This window comes from Ailuropoda melanoleuca, chromosome 10, assembly GCF_002007445.2.
Source record: "Ailuropoda melanoleuca isolate Jingjing chromosome 10, ASM200744v2, whole genome shotgun sequence".
Lineage (NCBI taxonomy): Eukaryota > Metazoa > Chordata > Mammalia > Carnivora > Ursidae > Ailuropoda > Ailuropoda melanoleuca.
Window position 1 is genome coordinate 104,882,987 of NC_048227.1, and position 25,784 is coordinate 104,908,770.

A 25,784-nucleotide genomic window follows, 5' to 3' on the forward strand; every position below is an offset into this window, starting at 1 on the left:
CAAGAAGGGCCAGGGACCCTCAGAGACCATCCCAGAAGGGTTCCCACAGTGGGCAGGAAGCCAGCCCACAGAAGTTAGAAGTCTGTTATAACCCTAGCAATCTATGGGTCCGCACAACAGCATCAACCCCTTCAAGCGGTTAGGAAATGAGAACGAGCAGGTCATCCGAAGGCCAAAGCACAAAGGTGGGAAGGATGTCTTCCACAAGCGCCGGCTCCCTGCTCGTGGCATTTTGTATCACTTCCTGGAGCCTTCACCCCCAGCCCCCAGATGCTAACCTGCCCAGGACTTCCTTTGTGGGGTTTCAACCAGGACGGCACCCCTCGCTGACTCAGAGACTGCTCTCCGTTTCCCATCCCCATGTCCTTTCCCCTTCCAAGGGGCGCAGAGGGCCTGCCCTGAGCTGGAACTCAGGAGGCCATCGAGTAACTGAGAGCTCTTGGCCACCAGACACTTAAATCCTCTGGGCCTCAGTTTCCCTTCTGTAAAATGAGGTGACAGGGCCAGGTCTTGCTCTCAAAGTTCCTCCCGGACATTAGACTCTGGGATTCCAATCCGTGATGGCAAAGGCCACTGAATGAGGTACTCCTTCTCCCACACAGCTCATCGCGGCCCCTCCAGCGGCCCTTGGAAGGGAGTAAATAACATTCAAGTGACTCCAATCTGGGCCACCCTGCAGGGGAGGGAGCTGGACCCCCCCCCAAAGACACTGCAGCCCCTGCCCCCCCTCGCGGGGCTAAAGCTTTTCTCCAGGAGGAAATGGGACTCGGCCAAGGTTGTCCCCGGGGCCTGGGAACGCGCCATCCCGCTGCACCCTGTGCCAGCCTGCAGCCCTCCCAGGCTGGGGGCACGGATGCCACTGGCTGCTTGCCCCGGGGCTGAGAGGGGCAGGCCTCAGACCCTTTCTCACAGGGCCTCTCTGCTGGAGGGGAGCTTGCCGTGGCCGGCAGGCCACGAAGCTGCTTGTGTTTGCTTGAGCTGCGCTTTCTTACCCACCAGCCTTTCTTCTCCTCTTCCCCCTAATCCTTTCTGGCCTGGCGTGGGCAGACCCAAGGCGCCGGGCCATCCTGTGGGGTCTCTCGGGGCAGGGCCCCACGTTGGGCCTGTCGCACCCCGGGGCCTTCCACCCTCCTCACTCTTGTCCCCGAGCGTCGAGCATCCCAGCTTATTTCCTCTCGTAAACCTTGACGGCTGGAACTGCGGCTCTGGGGGCAGTTTCAGGTTCAGGTGAGGTGGCACGACGGCCCCTTGTTCTGAAGGAATAAGGAGAACAGCTGGATCCCGCCACAACTGAGAACACTCGGGAAGGGGGAGCATATTTTATCACACGGATCTCCCCCCTGTGAGGCACAGGGTAAAGGTGTCTCTGGATTATAAGCTCGTATGTTCATAGTATGTTCATAATCTGCTCATTTGTTGATCATTGGTTTTCGCTGGACTCACTTTAAACCTGTACACAGGGCACCGCGGGGTCTCCGGCAGAGGGAGGGTCCTCGGTCTCCCTCTCCCACGACCCCTCCAGAGCACGTAACTGCGACACAGGAGCAGACAGCTGAGGGCTGCGTGTCCCTCCCCGCCCCTCCCTGCTCATCCTGCTTCCCCCGTCTCCTTGTCTGTGGCCCATTCAAAGGTCTTCCGTGAAATTCCTGGGAGGCTTCTAAGACCACAGAAACAGAGCAGTAAAGTCCTCCCACGATGAAACGAGTGCCTCTAAATGAAGAGGGAGCACCTGCAGAAGGACAGGCGAGGGGTGACCACGTGAGCACGACACTGAGTTTGAGCAGCCACGGCCAACTGGGCGGGGAGTAGAGACCGGGCAGGGTGGGAGCACTCGCTGGGCTGGGCAGGGACACCAGCTCCCAGTGACTGCCTGGTGGCTCTGCTTGTCCTCTTGCAAACCGTCTGAGCCGGCTGGAAGGAACCTCTTCCAGAAAGGGCTGTCCCTCCCTGTTTGAAGAATTGGCTTCGTTCTACCTGACACTTGAAAAGAGCTCTCTGGCGTCATGATTCTCCAACACCAAGGGCCCAGCCCCGGAAGCGGTGCCTCCTCCCCTCCTTGTCCTCAACTGCAAGCTCTGTCCTTCTCTCCCACCTCCTCCCAGCCCTGGAAGGGGAACTACTTAGGGCAGAGGGGTCTTTCGGCTCCTTTTGCCCCGCCCAACCCTGCCCCTCCCGATGCAGCAGAAAGCTCTTTGACAACACCATCCACAGGGGCTGGGGTCAGCAGCACCGGTCTACCGACCTGCAGTCCGTGCTGATGACGAACTTAGCAGAAGCCCAGATGGCGGGAATCAGGAATAACAGGATGAATACACGTGACCTCACTTCTTATCAAAAACCGCTTCCTAGCCACGTTATCTTGGATACTCTTCACTAAAGGATGAGCAAGAAATTTGATTCATGTGTCGAATGCCTATTTGAATAAGTTCAACAACAGCTACAGTGCTTATTAAGAAAAAGGGAAAAAATTAATTTTAAGAAGTTATGGTCATAGAAGAATATATACAAACGGCCAATAAGCATCTAAGAAAGTTCTCACCAAAAATCGCTAGGGAAATGCAAAATTGAGGGGCCCTGAAATACTACCACATACCCACCAGAATGACAAAAAAATAAAAGGCTGATAAATACCAGAACCGCCATACATTGTTGATGAGAGAATAAATGTTGGAATTACTTCAACTATGACCCACTCATTTCACTCCTGGATATTTACCCAAGAGAAATGAAAACATTTGTACACAAAGTTACTTGTACAAGAATGTCCATAGAGCTTTATTTATAATAGCAAAGAACTGGAAAGAGCCCAAGTGTCCATCAGTAGGAGAATGGATAAATAAACCAGGGAATGTTCCTATAATGCCATACAGCTCGGGAAATAAAGACAATGACCTGCTCACAGGTGCCCCACCACGGATGAAACCCGAGCTGGACTCAGGAGGAGAGAACGTGCTGTCGATTCCCTTCACATGAAGTTGCAGAACAGGCGAAATTATCTATGGTGGGGAAGGCGGTTACCTCTGGGTGGGCCAGGACTGACCAGGAAGGGACACGTGGACACTACCAGTGATGGGATTGTCCTGTATCTTGATAGAGGTTTGAGTTATTCAAGGGTATACACTTGTCACCAAAAAAAAAAAAAAAAAACCAGCAAATATACACATAAAGTTTGTGTATTGCATTGTAAATGGGTCCTCTAAAGAAAAAACAAAACAAAACAAAACACTGTAACTGCTGGAGAAAAAGAGCTATGGTGTTTCCTGGAAATGGTCCAGGAGGGAAATGGGAGAGCACCGTGGCCTCGCCGCGCATGTGGGGCTTGGGCCACTATGGAGGCACAGGTCTGATGAGAAATCATGCCCTCATCACCCCTCCGTACTGGACGTGCTGTTGGGAATCCAAGGCCAGGACTTCTCAGGCTGGAAATCTTGGGATCAGTGTGGTCCCCAAAGGGCAGCAATCAGAGTGGCCCAGCGGATGGGCCACACTTCCCCTCCCGGTGCCAGCAGCCACCAGATAGGGTGGCTACCTGTCTCAACTACCAGAAACCTTCAAGTTGTTGAAACTTCAGTGTTGCAAGGAGCACTCGAGGTCAGGTGCTACTCCCCAGCCAAGGCAGGACTCCCCAGGCACCATCCCCAGACCTGGAAAGACCCGGCCTGAGTCACCCAGACATTTGTTGTCTGTTGACAGGGGGACTTAGAAGTGGCTGTGATGCCTTCTACAAAAATACATCACTTGAGTGCAGCCAATGCTACAATGAACCCCAGTGTCCAGACGACACGGGGGACAGAGGAACAGGCCAAATGACATCTCAAAGAAACGGTCGGACAAACCCAGCAGGGGAGACATTCTGCAGCATAACTGCCCAAGCTAAGTCAATGTCACAAAGGGACAGTGACGCTTAGAGACTAACGGACACAACAGTTCGTTAAAGTGAACAGCCACAGATGGGTTATTGGTTTGAGTGAGGCTACTGGAAACAATACACACTTTAAACACAGGTTATGTGTTGAGTGAAGCAGAAAGGTAAAGATGGTTGAGTGAAGCAAGTACAGAACAGTGTATACATTTTGTCCCATTTTAAGATCTTTTTCAGAAGGATATGCTCTAAGATAGAGGTGGTCTTCTCCAAGCTGTAGAAACGTGGAAGTTTTGACTTCTTTTCTGTTTTCTGAATTTCTACAGTGCATACGCACCACATCTGTTATGAATTGAATTGTGCCTCCCTGCCCCAAAATTCATATATTGAAGTCCTAACCCTCAGTAACTGCGAATGTGACCTTATTGGGAAAGAGGGTCATTAGACGTAATCAGTTAAGTTACGATGAGGTCATAGTCTTGCTGGAGTCGAGTGGGCCCAGCCCAGTATCACTGGTGGCCTTATGAAGGGAAATTTGGACACGGGGAGAAGGCCCTGTGAGGACGAAGGCGGAGACTGGGGTCAAGCTTCCACAAGACCAGGAGCACCAAAGACCACGTACAGACCCCGAGAAGCCAGCGGAGAGGAGCCGAGCCGACTCTCCCTCCCAGCCTCAGCAGGAATCCACCTGCCGACACCTGGATCTCGAACTTCTAGCTTCCAGAACTGGGAGGCAGTAAATGGTGGTTGTTGTGGCTATAGCCTAGCAAAGTAAAACGTCTATAAGACAAGAAAATACTTAAACTAAAAAAATAAAATGGAAAATGTGGGGCTGGGGTGGGAGGTGCCGGATCGATGGGATGTGAGCTCCCACCATGCCAGGGACATCTATGTCACTGGGCACTTGGTTCCGTTTTTCAAACAGCTTTAATGGCGAGAACATTCTTCCTTATGTCAAGCTGAAAGCTGCCTCCACAGCTCTCCCGCCCATTGATCTCATGAGTCAGGCTCCCCATGAGTCACTTCTGCTCCCTGGAGCAGTGCAGAAGGTTTCATTCCCGGGGAGCCCCCAGAAGCAGTGCCAGTCTGCTCCCCACCTTCTCTGCTCCCCTGTGTCCCCGCAGTGAGTTACCCCTTGGATGACACCAGTGGCGCTTGGGAGGGAGGGGGACCCGGGCCAGCGAGCCAGCGAGCCAGCTAGGTCCCAATGCCCTCGGAGAGCCGCCCGCCTCCAGTGAGCTCGGAGTCTATTATTATAATGCAACGCCTCATCCTCCCATTACGTGGCCCTGAGGCTGGGCACAGAAACATGAGCTGACGGGGGCCAGCAGATCAAAATAACTTCCAAGAATAACCGGCCCGCGCTCCTCCTCCTGCCCTGCCCAGCGTGGGCCCGGCCGGGCCCCTTCACTTCCTCCCCACGCTCCCCAGGAGTAAGGCTATCATGTCTCACATACTGAAATTCAATAAACTGAAACAATCAGAGGAAGTGTGGAGCTTTCTCCACATGGGGAGTGAAATGGGACCCTGCTTATCAAAGTGATGAGATTTATTCAGTTGCTACAAACTTCCAAAGACTTCCTTTCCCAAAAGAAAGGCCGGGAGGAAGGTCATGTCCTTCGGTCACCTCCGTGGAGCCCAGAGCACCATCTGCTTCGCCTCAAGCAAGCCTTCAGGCGCACCCCACACACCCCACCCCAGCCCCCCGCTTTGAGATCCAGGGCCACGGAGGGAGCGATCCATCTTTCAAGGGGTCCGGGTGCGGGAGACCCAACCACCTCTCAGACCACAGGCAGTCCACCACACTGGGAAGCCAGCGCGGCCTGTCACCTACCTGGGACTGCGGAAGGGGGAGGGGAGGGGAAGAGAAAGGAAGAGAGAGGGGAGTGAAAGGTACATAAGGAGGGAGGAAGAAGGGAGGCACCTGGAGGGATGAACTGTGGGAAGGGGTGAGAAGAGAGAGGAAGGGGCAAGGTCCCTCCCCTGCACCTGCCTTTGGCATCTTCTGTACTAACCCAGGCCCTCCAGTCCAAGCCCCACACCGTCCAGATGGTTCTCCTTGACTCTGGGCTCCCCTCCGCTGCCTGCTGGCCTATTGCGGCCAGATAAATCTTCCTACAATCTCATTTCCATCATGCCCTCTTCCTGTATGTCACGCCCTCAGAGTAGAACACATCTTCTGGGCCGAGTGAATGGGGCTCTCGGTTCCCCGGCTCCAAGCAGACCCCAAATCCCGTCGGCGGCCCTCTGCTCTCCTCCATGGCCGGGCAGAAGCTCCTGTCAAACGTGCCAAGCCCTGGGCCTCTCCCCCTGACCCTGCGCCTGATGCCCTTCGCTGGGAGGGGCTTGACCATTGTCCCCGTGCTCCCCCGCCAGCGCCCGCGTTGGGATGTGCTCTGAAAAAGGAGGCACCTGGGAGGTCGACTGCCGTCCTCAGATGACGAGGCACTCCAGGGGCAGACAGAAGTAGACGTTCCGAGGCGGATGGAGTTTATTGGTTTCCGCAGAAGCGGCTGAGGAAGAGCAACTCCGTCTGCCTCAATCTCAGATTGTCTTTAAACGGAGAAGCAGGTCAAAGGGAGTGGGCCTTTTACAAGATAGGTGGGCCCCCTTTTGATGGTTCCTACTGTGGAGGGGCTCCCTGACTTTCCTGCCCTAGAAGCCAAGAACCAGTCCTCGGGAAGATGAGCATCTCACCGTGTCCTTCAGAGACTTAGCAACAATCAAGGCTAAATTTAGGCAGGGTTTCGGAATCCTTCTCAACACTACAAATCAAATCTGTCAGAGTTGGCCTGTAAGAGTAGAAACCTATTTGCCCTACCTGCTCTCCATGCATCCACCCGCTGGTAACGCGACCCCCAAGCCGGCAGCCCACCTGCTCCTCTCTCGGGCATCACCCTTGGTGCGGTGGCCCAAGCCCCCGGCTTGCTCTAACCTTGATGCCTCCCTCATCCTCTCCCCTGTGGCCTGGCAGCACCGGGCAGTGGGCTGGAGCATGGGAACAACACCGTCCAGCTAGAAGCCTCCTCCATGTGGCCCGGCACATGCCCAGGGGCCTGGGTCACTCGGAGACATTTCCAGGACTTCTCTGGGCTTCCATCTATCAATCAGTCAGTATCGACTAAACACCTCCTACAGAGATCCTTAACCATGGTCCGCAGCTGATCGTCTAATGAAAGCTCTGAATGGCTGCATTCACGTTAAGTCCATCAGCTACAAAAATACAGAAAATTCAAGTAAAAGTGCCTTAAGAAATAGGACATTTATTGTGTCCCATAACAAGCGCAGAGTCGACTAATCAGGGTTCATGAAGGCCTGCCCGGCGACCCAGGAGCTCCCGACTTCCCACTTTGTCGCACGAGCTAGGTCTGGGGTCCGGGCACAGCAGCCTCTGCTCCAGGTGCTGGGTGACTTCCAGGAGGAGCTCCCACTCTTGGGTCTCCTGGTCCTTAGAACCGTCTTTCCCAGAAGTTCCCTGCCAACCGCCTGCCCTTCAGGCCCCCTTGGTCTGGAAGCCTACCTGCTTAATCCTAACTGCCAGCGCTGGCCAGCAGAAGGAGGCCTCCGGGATCAGCTCAAACCCCTGGGGACTTACTGAGACAAAATAATCCAGGGACCCCTGTTTGCAGGTCATAGCACTGTGGGCGTTCAAACCTGGCCCGGGATTTGGGGAACTTCAGAGACCCCCTAAAGTCTCTACGTAGACCACACGTGCAGATCCCCCCCGGGGCCTGTGGGCCAGACACCATGTCAGCACTGTGAACTAACACATGTCTCCCCTGGGCTAGGAGGGGACGCGCAGGGGCCCGTCCGTGTTACAGAAGCTGGACACGCACAGATCGCCCTCATGGATTAGCAGCAAGAAGGGCCAGCTGCTCGGTGGTTCACACGGAGGAAAGTTGTGCTGGGACATGGTGGGGAAACCGAGCCAACACTTAAGCCTGGACAAGCTTCCAGGGGAAGGAAAGGCAGGCAGGGGGCGTGGCCCACAGACATTCCAGACCCAGAAAAAGCCCTGAGTTTTTCACGTGACAGAAGAGTTTGCAGCTGTGGCCACAGCTGAGCCGCTGGCGGGCCCACGGCTGTGTTTGTAGTGAGTCCTTTTGATGACAGCGTGAATTCTGAGAACAAAGCTTCCAGGCTGGGGCTGTGTAACCAGAACCCAGAGACAAAAATAGCTTCTCTTGCCATGCAAGTGTAGGGCCTGATCTGTCGCTTCAAGAAAGTGTTTCTGTCGTTTATAAAACTTAGCGGCTTTCTCAAAAACCACAAAAACAGGTGAATGACGGAACATTTCTATTTGGCCAGTTTCATCATGTATAATAGTCTTTCAGTTATTTGGTACTTTCCTAATTAACTTTTCCTTTTCTGACTGAAAAAATCCAGTGACTTTTCAAGGTGTTTCAAGGTGTAATAGAGAATGATCTAGCAGATTAAAAGGTTGGGGTATTTATAGGAACATGAAAGAGCGTACCAGGGAACCAAAAGCAAATCTTGAGGAATAAACCTTTCCTTAGAAAGACACATCCACGTGCTTGGGAGATATTTCTAAATCGAATCAGGAAATGCCCCAAAGAGGACATAGCTCCCTTGCGTCATAACTGAATTCCTGCATCGGGATCTTTATATCCAAAGACCGGTCAATACAAAGTGAATTATGAAGAACTATGGATTCATAACAGGTTCTATGGAGAAATTAAGATTATATAAATATGTTTATCAATAAAATATATAGATAATTATATCCAAATCTCTTCACCAATGTAAAATGAATTGCATTTCTTTATAGCTTCCTTTTATATGTATCCATAGGTATTTATGTTACTTTTAAAATATTTGCATATTTTCAATAACTTGTATCCTACCTGACATTATTCTGTACACACTGTATTTTGTATGCACTCTGCCATTTTTAATCACCATGTAATATGTTATAGAGTTAGTATTCTATGACAAAGCAACCATTACTATATTATTGGATTTTTAAAATTCTTCTAATTCTACCTTCATGCTTCATTGTAAATATAGCTTTCTCTTAATTTGAATTATTTCACTCTCTGGAACCGAATTATGGGGTCAATGTGTAGAATGTTATGGCTTTCCATGATAAGTCTTTCAAATTCCTTTCCAAAATAATCAAACAAACTGGTGCTTCCATCAGGAATTCCTGGACATTCCTACTCACCTGCTCCTTCCCTCAACCACACCGTCTCTGTTGTTGTAATGACCTTAGATATTTGCATTACTTTGTGCTTCACTCCTAGTGAGTTTACTGAGTAGAGAATAGTCACTGAATTTGTTAACTTTAATTTCAACTTCTGTGAACTGTGAACTCTACTGGCCATTTTTTAGAGAGTCTTAAATGCTTGGACATTTGTAAGAAACTTTTATATATTTTTCACATCTCTGTCATGTATTACAAATATCTTACTGTTACCACATTACTATTGTTCACCATTTATTATTGTTTCTATGTGCCAAGCTCCGTGATGAGTAACCTCATTATAACCATATATGAGGAAGCACCATCCCCATTTCATGGATGGAAAAATAGAGGCTCCACCACTTAGACATTTTGGTCGACAACACAAAGCTAGGAAATGTCAGCCCTGACCCTAGATGGTCTCTTACTGTCTGCAATGGTCCTAGTATTTGTAGGGCGTCTTTCTGTCTTAGTGTATTCTGGTTACTTGGGTTTTATAACATTGTAGTTTTTAATTCCATATAATCATATATGTCCATATTTAAAATTTTTTATTTCTCTATAATCATAATTGCCACTAAGCACACATTCGTTAACTTTGCTTGATATGGGTGTTTAATAAGCCCCAGAGAGCAGTTCCCAATCTTATTTTATAGAGGGATTTTGACATCCCAGGCATCACTTGAAGTAAATTGTCACCAAAACAATTGTCACAGAGAATTTTAATTTAGAGGGATTTTTTTTTCCACAACTCAAATCTACCCATTTTAAAATTAGCATGAGTAATAACATTTTCCAAGTAGGAGAAGAGAAAGGAGGCCCTAATCAGTTGCGCTTTGGTGGGAGAGCAGAAGTGAAACAGACTTGAACCCTCTGAGCTGACTGTCGCTTGAGAGCACTTGGGCTTGCCGCCGGAGGCCAGCCTTAGACCACCGGGCTTTTAAGACTGGGGGTGAAGCTATGCTCCTGGGGACAGACCCTCCCATCACTGGCATCTGAGGACTGGTCCGGATAGCCCTCCGTGGCTCCCGTGCTTTGTCTGCTGCTTGCCTTTCGTCAAGTTTGTACACAAACCCTGAGACTCTGGGACGGGCTCATCTACCCCCAGCCCGGCCACCGGCTCCGCTCTCTGCCACATGACCCCTCCTGCTGCACGGCCTGAGTGCCAGCCGCCAGCCGAGCTCTCACTGGAGCTTTCTTCCGCAGCCCCAGAGCTGGCAGCGCATACCAGCCCTAGGTTGTGAGAACCATGGCTCCGGCTGCCATGTCTCCGAGGTGACAAGGGATTCCTGAACCACTCACACTGTCACTTGGGGATACAGACCCTTTGATCTCCGAAAGCGCTGCTGCTGCTGCTGCTGGCCTTCTGGGCGATTGTAATAAAGGAGGTGACTCTTATCAAAGAATCGGTTCCCGCAGTTGTCCCAAAGCCAGACACCACACTCCTGACAGGTGGTTCCATCTGTCTCTCCCTGCTGCTCCAGGAGGCGACGGGGGACCCCCGTGTTTCCCGCAGGTGCTCCTCGTGCCACGACGCTGCCCTCGTGGATTTGGGGAGCCTGGCTGGCCCACCGGGCAAGCTTTTACTTCCTGCCTCGCCTTCTGGGAACAGAAGCAGGAGCCTGCCTTTTATTTCCGACTTCCCTACTTTTCCAGAACCCTTGTGTCTGTTGATTAACAGGTCTCGCGCGCTCTTCTCTTTTCTCTCATCGCTGCTTGCATTTCCCTGGCCGTCTACGCTGGTCGTTTCCACTGCGAGCCCGTTTATTTCTCAGTGGTGTGTGTGTGTTGAGCTCCAGGCAGTCTAGCTCCGTCTACTTACCGGGTCCTGTGGGACCGCGTGCACCGCTAGCCCCAGCTGAGTTCTTTTTTTGGCCCACAGTTTATTCTGTGGCTAAGATACCCGTACCTGCAATCTATGATCGTAGTAATCTATGGTATCTATCATAATGACGACTCTGTTTTTAGGAATGAGAGAAACAGGCCGGAGCAGCTTTCCAGGGCCACAACAGAGCGCCCCAGACTGGGGGCTGCAGACAGCTCTGTCCTCTCACCCTCTGGGGGTTACAAGTCTGAAATCAAGGTGTTGACAGATAGGCCAGGCTCTCCCCAAAGCCTCTGGGGGCAGCTCCTTCTCTGCCTCTTCCAGTCCCAGAGGCCCTGGGTGGTCCTGGGCCGGTGGCAGCCTCCCTGGCGGCTCTGCCTCCTCCACCCTGGCCCGTCTCCACAGGGCCTTCTGCTCCCTCCTCTTCCTGTAAGGGCCCCAGTCAAACTGGAGTAGGGCCCACCCTGGTGACCTCATCTGAACTTGATCACATCTGCAAAATCCTATTCCCAAATGAGGTCACATTCATAGGCACTGGTGGGTAGGACTTCAACGTACCTTTTGGGGGGGGAACACAGCTGAACCCTTAACATTGGGTTAACAAAGTCTGTCTTTGGCCTCCTTCCTCATCACCCCGTTCTGTGTTTCCAACCCCAGGCTCGCTGGAACCCTTTCCTTTCCCTATCTGTTCCCCAGCCCCATTCCAAATTAACACCAGCATGAGGTAGGAGGGAAGACTGGCTCATGACGAGGTGGGATTCAAAATCTTACACTCACAGAAGACGCTGACGATAGGGTTGTACACATCCATGAAGAACTGAGGAAGACAGGTGTTTGGGGCCTCGAGATCCTTAAGGAGGCATCCACTGGGTTGCTGCCACTAAGGCTGGAGTTAGAAGCCTGGTGTCCCTGGGTCTGAGTGAGTCTGCCCGTCCCTGCACCCCCCAGCACCCAGCTGCTGGCTGTTCACTACTTCAGGGGGAGCGAATTGTCAGGCGGAGCAGATCTGTGAACATGAAATACTCAGGTGCTTGAAGGCCAAAAGGGTTACCATGAAGGAACAGGAGTGGGTCCAGACAGGAGAGCCAGACTTCCCCACCTCAGTGAAGGAACCGTACTGGGGGACACTGTACAGATAGAGCCAACAATCCCAGGCCAGTATGACCAATAAAGGACACGCATGTTGTCAGGCTCCTTTCTAGCACCTGCAGCTGACTCAATCAATCCGTTAGAGGTCGCAGATTCCTATAAGCCTGGAGGTGACCTTAAAATCCCCACACACAGTGGCCCAGGCAGATCCGCAATCAAAAAGACTTGACACGGAGATGAAATCTGTCTGCGATCCTTTGTCTGGACCCAGAAGGACACACATCCCTGGAACTCTGACCTGCACTGCTTTGGGCCACCATGGCCCGTGTCATGGACAGATCAGCCCACTCCCTGGCGTCTGTGTTGTGGGGCCAGGGACGGGGAGAGAGAAGAGCCTGGCAGGAAAAGCTGGTGGCCACACTCCACTCCTCCCCGGAGCAGGGACCACTTCCCTGTGCCTACCTAGGATGGTGACGCTTCGGCCGGGGCCAGGGCCAGCCCCAAACCCCTCGTCCCTGCTCAGGGCTATAATGAGGGCTGTGCATCCCAGCTCGTGGCTCGAAGGGCTGCTGCCTCGAGGGAAGTGCGGACCGCTCGCAGACACGCTACTGGGAAAGTATCCACCTGGGAAGATGCAGGATCTGGAGGCATTTTAGATCAGCCGTCTCTTCTAAAAGTACATGTAGACCATCGTGGTGTTTTAAAAAAAATATGCTGCATCAAAGTTCAAATTCAAACAACAAAGTAGTTATTCATTTAACAAATAGGTTTTGGGGGCGCCTGGGTGGCTCAGTCGTTGAGCGTCTGCCTTCGGCTCAGGGCATGATCCCGGCGTTCTGGGATCAAGCCCCACATCAGGCTCCTCCACTGGGAGCCTGCTTCTTCCTCTCCCACTCCCCCTGCTTGTGTTCCCTCTCTCGCTGGCTGTCTCTATCTCTGTCAAATTAATAAATAAAATCTTAAAAAAAAAAACAAATAGGTTTTGGTGCCTCCTTCAGAAATTTACTTTCAGGACGCCTGGGTGGCTCAGTTGGTGAAGCATCTGCCTTCGGCTCAGGTCATGAGTCTGGGGTCCTGGGATCAAGCCCCCTGTCGGGCTCCTCGCTCAGTGGGGAGCCTGCTTCTCCCTCTCTCTCTGCACCTCCCCCCACTCAGGCTCTCTCTTTCTCTCTCAAATAAATAAATAAAAATCTTTTAAAAAATTTACTTTCTGAAACGATCCATCGTATGTCCTTTAGGTCCCTACTCTTCCTGCCTCATCTTTAAAGCTCTTTCATTCATAACAACGCAGTGTGCTATAGGCTGTACAGTGTGAGTGACACCTGGACATGAGGCTGGCTGGCACGGGCTGAAACACGCCGCTTTGCCAGATCGAAGAAATCCTCCCTTCCCTTTAATAGGCGGCCACCGTTCATCAGACACAGAAGGAAATATCAGATAACTGAAAATAAATCTGCACCTTGGCGTTAAACTCTGTGCGGTGTCCTGGACCTGCCACCAACCCAGTCCCCAGGCACCCACCTTGGGGTGGCACAAGCTCCCCGCTGGGCTCCTCCCCCAGGGCAGAGCTCCAAGCAACCCCAGCAGCTGCAAATGCAGACTTACTTCCCCAAAGTCAGATTAGGAAATAGGACCCCCTGCATGCTCGGACCCCGACTCGAGCAGGACATGTGTGAAAATGGGAAGGAAGGGGCTCCTCCGCAGTGGACTTTTTAGCTCACATTCAGCAGTTTGTCTGGGGCTCGATCACCCTTGCCCGATCTCCTCCTCAAGGACATCAGCTGCACCTCGAAAGGGCTTCCTCTTCCCCCTTCCCACCAGCTCTTAGCCCGGCAGCCCACCTCCCTGCACCCACCCCTCGGGTCTGCCTGAAGTCCCATGGAGTCAGACAGCTTACCAATCTGCAGTACAGTCGGGGCTGGAAACCGACTCTGGTTCACTGTGATTTCCAAACATAGTCCCATCTGTGCTCCTCTACCAGACAGGTCCTCCGGGAAGCCGCACAGACGCAGAGAAAGGGCAAGAGATTTAAAAGGTGAAAGGGGAGGAAGCAGGGTTGAGCAAGGGGAGCCTCGGCCTGTGGGGCCAATCTGGCAGAGTCTCAGCCAGCTTCAGAGCAATATCACCTATTAGACGACTCCGGAGGGGTAGAAATGCCCAGGCCCTCAGAACGTATGCCCCCCCCAAGTTCAGCCTCCGGTGGGGCATGGCCTGGGCTGGAAAGCTGAGTCCAGCTATGAAGGAGCTGGTGGCTTCTTGAAGGAAGATAATGTGACCCTAGTGGTATACACCTCCCCATGGTTGCCACAGCTCAGATGTGTTTTGGGGTGTGTGTGTGTGTGTGTGTGTGTGTGTGTGTGTGTGTGTGGTTTTGCTGCTTCACTGGGGGTTCTTTCTAAAAAGAGACCATCTCTTCTTTTCCCTGCCCTTGACCATTAATGGGGGTCACATGCAGCCAGGGTCCCTCTCCTTGGTGTCTGTTTCGAAGGCAGCACATAGAATCACTGCTTGCAGCATCAAGCCAGGGCCACCTCTGCCTGACAAGTACGGGGAGGCTCAAACCTTGAGAATTAAGCTCAAGGTGACTCGGTGCTTTCTGTACCGGCTCTGGGACTTCTCCTGAAGTATAAATGTGGCCAGCAACATCCCGGGAGCCTCCACAGTGGGCAGGGGCACAGGGGTCTTGGTGGGTCACAAAGTCTAAGCTGGGTGAGCGGAGTCCTGCAGGCTGGCAGGGGGGCCCCTGAGTGCCTCCAGCCCTCCCTGCCCCCATTGTTCCTACCCCCTCAGGAGTCCTGGGATCCAGCCCAGGCTGCCATTGTCCGGGCCCCAAGGTGAAGGACAGCCGACCCTGAATCAGCTCAAGTGCCTTTGGCCACCGCGTCCGAATGCTTGGGTCACAGCAGTGTGTTACACATATCACATCAAAACATCCCTAAAAATAAGGGCTGATGTCATGAGGCTGGACGTTGAAAGCTTGAGGTGAAAGGGCAGAAAGAAAGAGCAAAACCCTAGCAGTGCTTGTCGCTCCTAAGTCTTTTTCTGGGGACACTGAAGAACCAAATACAAGCAAATCGTGCCCTTCAATTTCGGAAAGACCCTGAAATGCTTACTTTCCAGATAAGGTTATACAACAGGAAACTTGTTCAAAAATTTTTCTTCCTATCGGAACCTCAGCACAAAGAGCCTCTCATCTGGGCCCCAAGCCTCCCCTCCTGCCTACTCTCTCCCCTCCCTTCTCCCTCCCCTCCCTCCTCCCTCTNCTCTCTTTTCCCTACCTCCCCCCTCCTCCCTCCCCTCCCTCCTCTCAGGGCTCCCCCTCTCTCCTGCCTCCCACTCCTGCAGCAGCACCTTCCAGAGCCTCCCTGAGGGTTTGGACGGAGCCCTGCGGTGCCCTTCCTGATTCTGCCAGCAAGCCCGCTGCCTCACCACCTTCCACACTGTTCTTGCAGACGCCGACCCCAGGAGCACAAAGAGCCCCTGGAGCCCAACTGCGAGGAAAGGGCCCCAATGACAGCGACGGAGGCCTGTGCCCTGGTGGGCTGGGCGCCGGTGCGGGGGTCAGCACCTCGGGAGAAGCTTCTAGTGGTCAAAGGCCTGGGAATGTCAGAGCGCCAGCACTCGGAGCAATTTTATTTTATGAATGTTAACACACTAGAAGCTCATAACATGGCCAAGTGGTTATGAGCTCAAAAGCTTTGTGAGAGATTTTCTCTGAGGGCTCGTTAATGTGGTCTTTTAATGGAATACTCCCGAACCTGAATCCTTAACTGGGGCTATAAATAGGCCGATAAGTACCTGACAGGGAAGCAGCCCCAGCTGAGAGCCCTTCGTGTCCAGGGTTCTGTTTGCAAAGAACACGGAGGGGACGGGGCCAGGGAGGAGGGCGACAGCAGCGCGGCGTCGGAAACGTGTTTCCTGGCCCTAACAGCACGCGTTGGGGCGGGGGGCGCTGCGTCCGAGAGGAGTTTAATGGAGTGGGTCGCGGCACATTCCGCTTGCCAAGAGCCCTGCCGTTGCCTCCAGCACTACCATTAACCTGGATAAGTCCCCCAAGTCAGCCCAGCCGGGCCCACGAGCGCTGCCCACCCCCAGGGCCTGCAGTCCCGGGCAGTGCTCACGCCTGGTGACTCACGGCCAACTTCCCGGCCCCGCCCGCCCGCCTAGAGCCCTGCTCGCTGCCACCTTCCTGCAATCTCACAGTTGAGGGAAATTTCTTGGGATATTTTTGGGAGACAGCTGTTTGTGATCTAGCCCGGAGTGCTGGGTGGCACTGGCAGAACGGGCGGGGCCCGGGGACCCGGCTGGGGAATGCGGGCAGGGACAACGTGGACGAGGATGGCCCAGGAGAACGGCCCCTTGCAAACCCTCGCTGGGTAGAGGGGGGAATGGAAGGGGGGGTGCACGCAGGAGGAACAAGTGAAGGACTGGATTCTCCATCTGCCCTGGAGGGCGGGGTGGAGGGGCTGCAAAACCTCGCCAGATAGATCTAAAATGAAATTTCAGATCCTTCGTGTGGAATTCCTCTGCCCCGGTGCTCAGTCATTCCCTCACCGACGTGTGGTGGCCTGCAGAGAATGCGCCGACCGGGAGACTCGAAGCTCGGCCTGTAATCTGCTGAGGCAACGCCCCAGACCCGCGTCAGACGTGGATGGGCTCGGGCCAGGCCGCCTCTTCGCAAGGGGCTGAGACATGATTCCTGAGCCTGGGCTCCCACTTGATCCTGAAACACAAGGGAAAAAGGACGAGGAGAGATCTTTGGTCAAACAAGATTGGGAGATGCTACATAGTAGATTTTTCTCTCAGATTCTACATATATTAATACATTAGCATATTAAAAATCAGAAAAGTTCACAGGGCACCTGGGTGGCTCAGTCGGTTAAGCGTCTGCCTTTGGCTCAGGTCATGATCTCAGGGTCCTGGGATCAAGGCCCACATCAGGCGCTCTGCTCAGCGGGGAGTCTGCTTCTCCCTCTCCTGTGATCACTTCCATTCTCTCTCAAATAAATAAGTAAAATCTTTAAATAAAAATCAGAAAAGTTCTGCAACAAAGAAACCTATTTAACTTTATGTAAGCCAACATTTCTAAAATTTATTTGTTAAAAAGGAACAACTTTTGCAGCATGTGGTCACAGGACAATGCCACCCCCAAAGATGTCCACATCCTAATCCCCAGGACCTATGCGTATGTTACCTCACAGGGAGTGTATCATTAAGTTAAGGATCTTGAGGTCGGTCGATCACCCTGGGTTACCCTGGTGGGCCTAATCTAATCACAAGGGTCTTTATGATAGAGGAAGGAGAAGGTCAGGGTCAAAAAGTTGAGACAGAAACAGAGGTGGGAATGATGGATTTAAAGATGGAGAAAGGGCCCATGAGTCAAGGAACGGGGCATCTCTGGAAGCTGGAAGAGGAAAGGAAATAGATTTTCCCCAGAACTTCCAAAAGGAATGTAGCCTGCACACATCGTGATTTTAGGACCCATTTTAGAGTTGTGACCTCCAGAACTACAAGCAAATAAATTTCTGTTAAGTTGCTAAGTCGGCAACAGCTCGTTCTAGGAGCGAGAGGAAAGTCACATACGGAGCACCACTACCTCAGGGTCAATTCATAGAATTCAGGAAGCTGAGGACACCCTGCTTAATTGTCAGGCAGGACAAGACTCCCACACATGCCTCCCCAGCACCCCTCCCCCACAACTGAGCTGCAGGTCCTCCTGGAGTTCCATTTTGGGGGTATGGTAACAGCGATTGAAGGAGCACATCCTCTAAGAAATCAGTATAGGATCTCATCGTTTTTCCTAATGCTGTGACCATAGAACAGGGACAAAGGAGCTAAGCTTTTGTTTCAGTGGCTGGGCCGATGCGAAGCCGTGAAGTATGTCCTCTAGGGGGGACCCAGCTGGGAATGGGCGGAGGAGCTAAGCACAGGCGAAAGTTCTATGCATCTTCAGCAGAACACCTGTCATTCACATCCTGGCACTTCTTCCCCATAGAATATTCTGGAGAAGGACAAAGAACCCCTCAAGGCTTCCTTCCAGCATCAGTCCTAAGTCAGTCTTTGGGGCCATGAGTCGAAGTGGCTAGGCTGCTATTTAGACCCCATGGATGTTTTGATGTAAAGAAAGACCAAAGGGGTTGAAAACAAATGAGAAAAAAGCACACCGTCATCTTGCCAAAAGTTTTGCAAAGAAGAACCAGCTCAAAAATGAAATTGCTGCAATAGCAGAATACCTCCAGTTCTTTATCTTCTGCCTCCTGGGTCTTTGAGGCAAGAATTCAACAGTGTGGTTGAAACCCATATTCACTTGCTTCAATCCAATCTCCATGTATTGTTCTCCTCGGGGCCATCCCACTCCGAGGCCAAATGAAACAGCCTGCAGTTTTGCACACAGGCCCATTGTATGCCCGGCCCAGGCCTTGTGCTCATTGTGTCCTGTGGAATGCACTCCCCCGGCTCTCCGTGCAGCCAAGTCCTGTGTCTTCAAGGCCTGGCTCCTCCGACTGACCTTCCCCCACTGCAGCCAGAAACACTCTCTCACGCCTGGAACAATGGTCGCAAGGGTCCCACCCCCACGCTCACCTTGCTGCCCGCCCTTTGCCGGGAGTGTTGGAATCAAGCGCACCTGTTGTTTGCTTCCTTAGACTACACGTTCCCTGAGGGGCTGTCTTCATCAGGACTCTTTGCACCCCAGACACCAGAAACCCGCTCCACTCGCTTCATTGGAGAAGGAAATGAGTATAAGAATGCTGGTTTAGGTCACCAAGCCCAGAGCAGATTTTGTCCATTATCTCCCCCAATATCCCCCATCCTTGTCTCCCTGTGTGTGTTGGTTTAGTGTCCTGGGGCTGCGGTAGCAAAGTGTTGTGTAACGAGGTCTCCCTGCAATGGTGGGCTGAAGGCCGAGGTCAAGGTGCTGGCACGGTTGGTTCCTGCCACAGCTGTGCGGGAGCGTCTCCTCCGGGCCTCTGTGCGGGAGCGTCTCCTCCGGGCCTCTTTCCCAGCTTCTGGGGTCTGCCGGTGTCTCTGGAGGTCCTGGGCTGCAGCACCGTCACCTGGTCTCTGCCCCATCTTCACACACGTTCTCCTTGAGTGCAGGGCTGGGTGCACATTTCCTCCTTTTAGAAGGACACCAGCTATCCTGGATGGAGGACCCACCCTATGGCCTCCTTTTAACTACTGACATTGGCCAAGGCTCCATTGTCAGTGCTCAGGTCACGTTCTGGGGTGCCAGGGGTTCAGACCTAACCTATGATTTTGGGGTGGGGGACACAATTCCACACAGAACACTTCTAACAGGAGCCCCATTTTGATGGAGCTGCCGGTGTGGCTAGTTAAAAATAACTCCTCTGCCCACACCTCTCTGAACAGGAGGCAGCCACAGGACCCGGGAGTGCTGCGCCCTGCCCCCTTCTTCCTTCTGAGCACGGAGGTGACACGGAAGGTGGAGCCGTCATCTTGCCACAGCGAGGATACAAGCCACAAGCTGCAGTTGGGAGAAAAGGCAGAGGGACGCTAGGCCCACGAGGGCTTCTTGGAGCCACTATCTCTGGACAGACGCCTTGTCACACGGAAAGAATCAATGTCTCCTTCTTGAAGTCAGTGGTTGTCCCCGAGAAACAGCTCCCCCCACCCCCATCCTCTGGGAGACTGTGGGCCCTGTATGGAGAAGCCCTTTCTGGCTGTCACAACTAGAGAGGTTCCTACCAGTGTTGGTGAGTAACAGCCAGGGGTGCCGCTACCCCTCCTCTGTTGCACAGAGCAGCCCCCCCCCATTTAGCATCCCACCCCTACTGTCCACATGTGCCAAGCTTTGGGAAACCCTGGTTTAAGTGCCTGCCGATGGCTTTTTGTGATACGAAATCCAGCCTGATGGACAGGGAGTTCAGCAGGGTGGGGAGACCCCGAAGCAGGACCCGGAAGCCATCGGGTCCCCAGAACCCCCAGACTTCTGCTTTACTCGCAAACCTGTTCTATTCCTTTCTCTCTCTGTCGACTGAGGCTCTTGTGTCTCCGTAAGGACACAGCTAGATGCACCATTCCTTCATTTCCTGACTTTACGTGTTCTGAATTCAAGCCAGTAGTAGAAACGGACTCTTATCTCTGAATCCAGCCCAGTTTCTGGAATAAGGAACCTGATCGGCCCACCTTAAGGAGGCTTCCGAATGAACTCGGCTCAGGGGAAGCAAATCATGTGGCTAAAAGGTGGCTGCTGGCCCCTTGCTGCGGGAGTGGAAGGAGAGACAAGAGAAGGGAGTTTCCTAAAGATGGGGTCACTGACTGGGAAGTGGGACACATTTTCTCAGTTCCGTGTCCTTCCTCACACCCGGCTCAGTGCCTTGCATACAGAAAATGCTCACTGAACGAATCGTGAGTGGTTAAGATGACATAGTAATAGCAAGATGCTCTGTGACAATGACGATTGTCGAATTATTATTTATTTGGGAGTCCCAGGGCACCACGAGGAGGTTAGGAAAGAATTCTTTCCCCGTTGACACACACAAGATTAAAAGTAAGTACCTTCCACTCTCACCTACCCCGGGTATGTATGCTAAACTTCTTTCTGACTTTCCAGAATTCTTTGCCTCCTGTGGTACACTTCCTGTGCTGTTTTTCAGATTAACCGTTGCTCTCCATTGAAAGGTTCTTTACCTGGAAAGGTATCAAGAGTTTGAATAAAAATATATTGAACATATTATCTGAAAACAACTGTGTTTGAAAATAAATGTGTTCTAGGCCTCACAGCCTTTTGGACACTTGGTAACTTGTTCTTTAGACGTCCCCTTGCCCACCCCACCCCCACCCCAGCGCCATATTCCTAGCGGTGAACCCCAAAGCCCTTCCTCACCCCACAGCTGCTAAGCCATGGCCCCAGTCACCAGCCCTTCTGGGTGGGGACTCTTCCCTCTCAGTCCCTAAGGCCATTCTCACACCACTCCTCCACACCCGGCTGCATTTTGTCCAGTTGTCAGGATCCTGTGAAATAACTGACCGGTCGTCCTGATCAACTGTTCAAACAAAGGTGTTTTCAGCCGGGTGATGCAGTTCCTTTCCCAGGCCCCTCCGCCCAGCCTCTGGAGTACGGTTCGTGCTTACTCGGGAGCCTTCAAACGGCACAATAGAATGACCGAGAGGTGGCAGGAGCTGATTCATTGACACAGGTCAGTGGATTAGATCATTTTGACGGATGGGCTTTCCCAGGACCCACCAAGCCTTACAGACACCCCTGTGCATTGAGCACCTCGAAGTGCCAGATCCCATGCATGTACTTACACGCAGTCTTGCACTGGAGAAGAGGGTCTCAGGGATTAACCAATTTTATTTCCCACAGCTGCACAATAGATTAGGGCTAGACCTGAGATCCGGACCCCGTCTGTCTGTCTGCCTTCCGCTCCATGCAACCCCTGCAGCCTTCCTTGCATCCTGCCAGCTTCTCGGTGAATTCTACAAGACGACAACTGCTTTAGAAATAAACATATGTGTTCCCTTCCAGACCAAAAGGATATCTATTTCCAGTTTGCCACTGACCTAACCACCTCCATGGTCACATCCCAACTCAGCACCTATTGAGTGAAGACTTGCTGAGATGCTTTGGGAAGGAAGGACATCACCCAGGGAGCACAGGAATAGATTGAGCACACCTTTCGTATATCCATATCCCCGCCTCCAAATGTGAACCTGCTCCTGAGTTCTGCACCCCAGGAAGAGACTTGATGAAGCTGGGTGCCACTATGACTGTGGGCTCCTTTTCTGTCACCACCCCTCAGCCCCTTCCCCCCTCCCCCGAAAATTCACGGAGGGCATCATTTGTGTCAGTGGGCCCTGGACCCCAAGGGGAACATTGGAATCAAAACCCAGGGACAGGCTGGAATCTTGAACTTCACTTTCCCTAGAAGTATCAACGGTGAAAGAATTTTTACAAATCAAATCATAAACACATTAGAGTTAATTATATACTATTAAATTCATTGTTGTGGCAAAGCCTTAAAAAATGAAGCATCTGTTTCTAATTAAGGTAAACAAACTTCAGGTCACCTCTTTGCTTTACTTTTCTATCACACCCTCTGCATAAAGCACAGTCACACACCAAAAATGGTGCCAAAACCCAGGCAAAAAGATCTAAGAAACATTCAGGAGACCAGAATTTCTGAGCCTTTCTAAACATCGTTGATATTGACTCTCAGCCTGTACTTTCCTTCCTGAAGAGCTCAGGCGTTTGTGGGTGGAGACGGTGGGAGACTCAGAGAAAAGCCCACCATACAGCCTCCATCCTGATGTTGAAAACACAGCAACGGGCTGAATATCAGAAGCAAGAAATGGAGCAAAGTCTTGACCATGTCCAGTTAACTACGAGCTTCACGATAAAGCCTGCATCTTTGATTCTGCCTCTGCACAAGCCCCGTGTGACTGTGAGAATGTGCAGGGCCCATCTTACGTAATTTGCATAAGAATTTCAGGAATGTGAGGGTGTGAGATATTAACAACTCTCTATATAATTATTAGGGGATTTTTTTTTCCGGGTGAAAAATTGTTATGGAGCTTAAATACGGGCTGAGAACATTTCATTAGTTTTTCTTTAAGTTTCTTTCGGACCAGTGGCAATCAAAATTTATAATAATGGAGCTCTCTTTGGTAAAGAGTGATAAGGCTGAGGTTTCTGATTATAACTACAAATGCTTTAAATAGCTACTATAATTAATTATTAAGAGAAGTAGCCTTCTTTTACACGCAGAAGTCTAAAATTGTGAGCAGGGAAAAAATATAAGATGTCAGGACATGATCTTTTAGGGTACCAGGAGCTTTAAATGGGATTCCTGCCGGTCAGCATTTCAGGAGTGGAGATGTCGCTTTTGAGGAAGTGTCTCCAGGAGATGTTTTTGCCCTCAAAAAGTCATGATAAAGGAAACACTGTTCTTTCTTTCGACTGGTGCTGTTCAATGCTGGGAGACAAAGAGGAAAATCAGACACTCGCTCCTGTATTCCTCCCTGTGGTTCTCAGTCACAGATCTGACTTGCAGAAAACAGGAGCCAGACACAGGAGAAATTGTCTGGCAGCAACATGGAAGGGTCTAGACGGCGCCCAAAGGCGGTAGTACCCTCCTGTATGAAGGGGTGAAGAAGGGAACAGAGTTAGCTAGATTCATTTCCTTTTTTGATTCTGGGAGGCTGACTTTCATTTCCCCAAAGTGCATGCAGAGTTGGCATGGAAGCTTCCAGACTGACCAGCCCCCGGCAGGAGTTGTGGACCAAACTGCGAGATTTGGGACTAATTCCTGAAAGCTCTGACAGACCTCATGCGTTCTGCCTCATGGCCACACGCTCCCGGAAACGTGGGCGGACGGCGGGGTCTGAGCTGAGTAGAGCAAGGTGTTAGGGATGCACGTATCCCAGGGCTGGTGTGTGCGCACGCGTGCGCTGTTCTGGGCAAGCTCGCATCTGCATGTGGTGTGTGTGGTCTAGACTTTGTTAGAAAGAAGAAAAATCATGAAGGCGTTTGGAGGCACTTGGGCTGGACATTCAGCTTTTTTTTTTCTTTTCCTGCTTGGCTACAAACATCCAGAGGAAGTGAATCTCCACGAGCGGATGACCTCATTTCCACTGTTTCTCAACAATGCGCCGAGCCATCAGCAGGAGGCCTATCCAGCCAGACTTTCGGGGCTGAGGGAATGGAAGGTGCTTGAGGCATGGACTGCAGCCCAAGCCTTCCCCCCGCTCCGCTCCGCACCGACTCCACCTGCCGACACCCAGCCCCGCACACCTCTCCCTCCATGAGGCGCGGCTGGCGGAATCATTCCAAACATAAAACGTGGAGGTGCTAGCCATTCCCAAATAGTAAAGGGCCCAGGTGGACAGGATCCAGCTGATGGGGTGGGGTCAGCAATTACGAGCAGAGGGACCCAGACGGTGACAGGGATCCAGGCTTCCTGTGATTAACGCCATCTATGGAAATTAGTCACCCAACAGAATCAGCAAAACACCTATTATTGATGACGTTTGCCAAACTGGAGATAAATTGAGCGCTTTAGCCTGACCCAGTGACAATGATAAATGACTTTTATTAAATCAATAGATTAATTCGAAGCCAATAGGTCACGGCATCCAGAGGTCAATCAAAGCAATATACCACCGTGGGGAGCCCAAAGGGCAGCTCCGGGGGCCGGGAACTTACAAACACACCAGGAGAGCCTGCGAAGGAGCGGAAAGTTAAAAACGACATTCTTTGCCTTTTCTCTGCTTATTTGCTCAGTTTCGAAGGAAAATAGAACAGGCCCTATTTTGCCGTGTCAGGTGTGGCATCAGCACCCGTTTGTGGTCGGTATTGTCACCATCTCACGAATGAGAAAGTCAAGGCTCCTGGCGGGGTGAGGAGGCCAGGCGGCGTGTGGGAGGGAGGGCGGCAGAGCCCCGGATGCGGGTGGGGGGCACCTTCCTAACCCCTGGAAGGGCCGGAGCTGGTGCCTCAGTTCCCCTGCTGGGGCCCCGTGGAGACGAGGCTGCGGCAGGGCAGTGTCCCTCCTCGGCCACCTGCTCTGCTCCCGGCAGGCTGGCAGTGGCACCTCCCCGGAGCTGGTGGCCGATTGTCACTAGCAAACACAGCTACTTACGCTCTCGCCCACAGACACTTACTCATGCACACAAATGCACTCCCACAAATCCCGACACTCACACGTACACGGTCTCGTGCACGCGCGCACACACACACACACACACACACACACACACGGGACACCAGGGCCACCCCCCACAGCACCTCAACGAAGGCTGGGAGTGACTTTAACTCGTTCTTCACCCTCTCCCAGTCCGGGCCTGCATGGTAGGCTCAGGTCGCAGGAGGAAGACTGAGAAATACGTCATTTTTTCAGACAAACGCTCGGAAGGAAAGAGCATGTCGGGAGCGGGTGTACAGAGGCGACACTGAAGTAAGACAGGCAGCAGCTCCGAGAGCGGCGGCTCCGGGCATTACAGAGAAAACGCAGAGCGTCGGCAGGCCTTGGTGAGCGGGGCGACCAGGCCATCGTCCAGAAGGAAAAGGAAATACTGTGACAGTTTTCTGGAAAGCCTGCATGTGGAGAAGAGCAGGTTTTGAAGTCGGGGCGGGGTTTACCAAGTACGAATTGTGCTCGGGAAACGTGAAAGCTGTTTTGATGGCATTACAGAGGGCAGATCCGGGAGCGGGTGGACAGCTGCATTTATGCGTCTTCAGCAAGAGGGGCCTCCCGGATCTGCGTTTGTGCAGTTCAGCCGACGTGGGTAAGTCTCAGGCAGGTGGATTAGACCTGGAAAGAACAGGGAGACGAAGCCCGGTGGTAGAGGACCGGCCCCCTCACGGTGAGAGCAGAGGGGTTCCTCCGGAGGAGGGCCTGGGCTTGACACTGTCCCTTTGTGAAGAGAAACAAGCGAAGCAAACCTGCTCTGGGTTTTCTCCGACGCTCGTCGTGTTCAGACAACAGCTTACTACGTTACACATACAGGGAAAGAGTTGTTCAAAGAACACTTTACCACACTCTCCATGTCCATAAAAAAATAAATTCTTAAAGGACACAGAGTCTGAACCCGAAAAAGCTTACATTCAAATAAAGTCCAGAAAACAAGAATTATAGAAACGGGATATATATATTCTTTATAGCTGCTCGTAAATGTCAAGGAGTCGCCGAAATAGCTGGAGCGACTTGGAGTCCTGAAGGAATTCGATTCAAAAGCTCCTTGAAGGGGTGTGGGAGGTGTGGGAGGAATGTGGGTTGGTGTCCAGAAGGGAGGCAGGCACGCCAAGGGCATGCTGCAGGGGACAAGCTGGGAGGATGGCG

The 25,784-nt window shown here is 52.1% G+C and overlaps 1 long non-coding RNA gene across 1 annotated transcript in view; it reads right to left on the reverse strand.

The window, feature by feature from the left end:
• Nucleotides 1–15,189, reverse strand: part of LOC117804039 — a 28,559-nt gene extending 13,370 nt beyond the window's left edge. Inside the window, exon 1 of the long non-coding RNA XR_004628214.1 lies at nt 13,877–15,189. This is a non-coding gene — a long non-coding RNA (uncharacterized LOC117804039). The remainder of the gene's footprint in view (nt 1–13,876) is intronic.
• Nucleotides 15,190–25,784: the final 10,595 nt, after the last annotated feature.